Source organism: Cucumis melo, chromosome 8 (assembly GCF_025177605.1).
Source record: "Cucumis melo cultivar AY chromosome 8, USDA_Cmelo_AY_1.0, whole genome shotgun sequence".
Taxonomy (NCBI): Eukaryota; Viridiplantae; Streptophyta; class Magnoliopsida; order Cucurbitales; family Cucurbitaceae; genus Cucumis; species Cucumis melo.
The window spans coordinates 7,017,197-7,021,338 of NC_066864.1; the positions used below are offsets into that span (position 1 = coordinate 7,017,197).

General features: G+C 32.3%; 1 long non-coding RNA gene across 3 annotated transcripts; it reads left to right on the top strand.

Annotated features, from left to right (window-relative positions):
- The first annotated feature begins 1,453 nt into the window (after positions 1–1,453).
- LOC127150625 (uncharacterized) lies at positions 1,454–4,142 on the top strand. Of its 3 annotated transcripts, none has more exons than XR_007823190.1 (2): positions 1,454–1,979; positions 2,609–4,142. It is a non-coding gene; the product is annotated as an uncharacterized LOC127150625 (long non-coding RNA). The 3 variants fall into 3 exon arrangements; XR_007823188.1 differs by having other exon boundaries at positions 1,467–1,979; positions 2,286–4,142; XR_007823189.1 differs by having other exon boundaries at positions 1,467–1,979; positions 3,663–4,142.

Genomic DNA, 4,142 nt, shown 5'->3' on the forward strand with positions numbered 1-4,142 from the left:
ATTTACGTCATTTAATCTTTTCATCGTTTTTCTTCTTTTCCTCTTCTTTTTTTCGCTTTTCCATTGTCTTTTTTTTTACGTCGTGTACAAAAAACAGCAAAATCTAAAAGATCGTGTGTATAAAGAATCTTGAAAAAAAATCATTTGGATTGGAGTAGTCAAATGTAAATTATGTTAAAAAAAATCGTGTATAAAGAATCTTAATAAATAATTGTGTAAAAAAAAGTAAACGATCGTGTAAAAAAATAAAAGATTGTGGATAAAGAATTGGAGTAGCCAAATGTAAACGATTGAGTAGACGATCGTGTAAAAAAAAGTAAATGATCGTGTAAAGAAATCTACAAAAAGAATTAAAAAATTGTGTATCAAATTAAAAAAAAATCATTTAGATTTGAGTTCCCAAATCTAAACGATGAAATCTAAACAATCATGTAATCAAATTTAAATGTAACTAAATTAAACGATGGTGTAACAAAATTAAACGATGGAATTAAAAAGATAAATTGTAGGCTTTAGATCGCGTATAAATTATAGCCATATTTAAACGATCGCAAATATATTTATTGACGACGTAGTTGACGGAACATTTTTGATATTTTACATAATGAACCTCTAGATTTTTTTTCTTTTTTGTTTTTAAAATTGTTTTATACGGTGTAAATATATATATATATATATATACTTTTTTTATATTTTTGAAAAGATACCATTACACAGACCAATTTTGGCTCTAATTAATACCAACTTAAACTTATATTAGGAAACATTTATTACAATAAATGTTTATGAAAAAAAAATATTTATTGAACAACTCATATCCTAAATAAACATTTATTTGTAAGTACACACATAATAGCGAAAGGTTGTAAAATATTGGTTTTGAAGATATGGAAGAACAAAAGGATTCAAAGAAGCTTTATTTTGCAGCACTTGTTTGCCAAATTACTTCGCTGGAACGAGTTTAATGTCGAAGGCCGACTTCGCTGCCGGTATGAACACTTATATCTTCCTCTTCTATCGTCAAGTTGTTGATAACATTATCTTAATTAGTTCCACTAACGTAAAATATATATTCCAAATTATTACTATATTCATTTCCTAACTCTTTTATTTTTATTTTATTATTCTTTAATTGATAAGTATGTTTTTTTTATCTCTACAAAACTCTATATTTTCTTAGTTGTGTTCACCTGGGAAACAATTATTGGTTTTTGGTTTCTTTCAAAAAAGAAAAATCAAGTAGATCAATTTTTCAAACCCTTAATTTAAGATAGATAGTTTGATTATAATTACGACCGTACTTATAAATGAAAGGATTATAAAACGAAAAATATAGAGAGTTAGGAAGTAATGACGGAGGAAATGAATTTAGTAATAATTTGGGATATATAATTTACCTTATGAAATAGATGGTGATGGAAAATAAGAAGATAACCTCAAAACAAAACCCAACCAAATTGATTTTGTACAAAACCAAAATATGCAATTTGTTGGGGTCTCAAATAGTTCAAAATCTTTCAATATTGAAAACTGATTTTAGAACTGAAACGAACCTAACCGTTCTTGCATAAATAAAGTTATATAAAATCTTATTTATTAAACATATATATAAGGTTCGTTTAGGATTATTGTTAGCTTTTTTTTCTTTCAACCCAGCCGTTTCCATCCCCTTCCGTCCATCTTTCGCATCTCGCATCTCTCTTCTCTCTTCTCCATCTCCCATCTCCTCTGACCTCTTTCGTCTCCTCTACTTCCACCTCTTCCATCTCCAACGCCACCTCGGCCGGCGTTCGAGACACTACCCAATATTAGTCCTTCCCAACATCAATTCAAAATCCAGCAGGCGTAAGATCCATCTCTTCGATCTCCACCACCACGCATCTCTCATAAAACTTCAATCTTACGAATTTGAAGAGGAGATGGGAACAACTCCAGCAGGCGTACGAGAGCAGAGACTGACTACGGAGCGCAGGCGGGAGGTTAGTACCGAAATTACTGAAATTTGAATGATTTACTGAAATTAGGGCTGGATATAGTCTTCCTGAAATTTGAAAGTTCTTTAGAACTGGATTAAGCATTTTTATACCCAATTTCTAGATCCAATTTAAGGTAAATTAATTCCTCTGCTTCCTCTGTATCTTTGATACATACACAGCTGCACACAACAATAAAGGCGGGTTAAAAAACTTGAAAGAGAAAATCAAAGATGATAATAACGATAAAGTAGATTCTAGAGAACAAATTTGATATTTAAATAAACAATAACAATAGAAATAATCGTGCAGGTGAAATGCATAATGATTCATTTGAAAATTCTCCCTTTCCCATGTTTCACAGAGTTCTTGGCACTATCATCTACATAAGGTTTCTATAATTTTGGAAAGAAAAAAAAACACAATAACCAATTTCGAAATCTAACCGAACCGATGCGGTTCGGTTCGAGCCGCACAATCGTTGTGGTTTGGTTTTGTATACAATTCCTAAAAAAATTTCAGCCTGACCGAACCAAACCGTATCTACCCCTACCTCTCATGTCCGAGTATTAATTTTGTTCGGTAATACTCTTCTTTCTTTTAAATTGTTTTGTAATTGAAGTGCATTATTGTAGGTATAATTCTATATTTATTTTCATGAAACCTAAGGATGAAGATGGAAATATTTACAATTTTACAAAATTTGTTTTGTAAATATATATTTTGGGAGCAAATCTCTCCTCCCCAATTGAAGTCACCACCAACGAGAGAATGGCCACCGACTAATTCAAGGAAAATCAAGATCACTCGGCTGAAAAGGATCAGTTTTTTTCCTTCTTCTTTCATCTTATATAAGCTTTTATCCGAACAATTCTCAAATTAAAGGTGGATAGGGATTAGTCTTGAATAATTATATATATATAAAATATCTTCATTATTCATGAAACTTTTTGCTAACAAATTGGAGCCATTGGATCTTCACATTTCTCTTTGGACAAATTGAAACCTCTGTGATATAAATGAGACCCATAATTGAAGTTGGATGAATTATAAAATAGAGCTTTTTCTCACGAGAGACCTCTATATTTTTCAATAAAAAATAAAGTTTGTCACTTATATTAAAATGTTGTGAAATTATTATTTATGGGTCTGAAAATGGTAAAAATTGAAGAGAGGTTTCAAATAAGGTCAATAACTGCAAACACAAGTGCTAATACCTCCAAAGAGATTATTCAATTGTGTTTTTTCTTCATCAAAAGGTTCTATAATTTGTTTGTTAGTGAAAGTTTTATCCAACTTGTTTAACAAGTAATGTAGATGTTCGGGTTAAGCAAATAAGTAAATACAATTATACTTGCAATTAAATTAGGAAACATTTATTAGAATAATGTTTATGCAACGGAAAAAAAGGTATTTTCATCCACTCACCAACTCATATGTCCTTAAATAAACCCTTTTTATTTTTTGAGTAGCATATTTCATAACTTAACTGTTTTCTAAGATATCAATGAATCATAGGCCGCCTCGGTCCCTCCTCTTACCATTTATTTTAATTAATTCATTTTTACTCTCTCTCTCTCTCTCTCTCTCTATAAATAACGCTTCACGCCCCCTCTCCCTCCATCTTCAACCATCTTTCTCTACGATTTCAATATATATATATATAATATATACACACATACAATTCAGCCCCTTTCTAACAATGGCGGCTACCCGAGAGCCCTTCAACCTTTTAACGCACTCCGCCGCTCCGACGGCCCTTCATCAACAATTACAACATGAGCAGCTCTCCCCAAGGCATTTCCCTGTTCCTTACTTATTCGGTGGCTTGGCCGCTATGTTAGGACTCATCGCTTTTGCCCTTCTACTCCTCGCTTGCTCTTACTGGAAACTCTGCGGTTACCTAGATGGCGGCGATGCTACCAACCGTGAACCCGACTTGGATGCCGGCGGCGACGACACCCAGAAACAAGCTTCCCCTGTTTTTGAAGAGAAAATCTTGGTTATTATGGCCGGGGAAATGAAGCCCACGTATTTGGCTACACCCATGTCTAGTAGATCATCTTCTTTTGTTTGTTCGTAGAAGCTTCATCCAACTCTTTTTAACATTTTATGTAATGTAGAAGTTAAAGTTAATTTTAATCGATTTGTGTTTAAATGGTGGTTTAA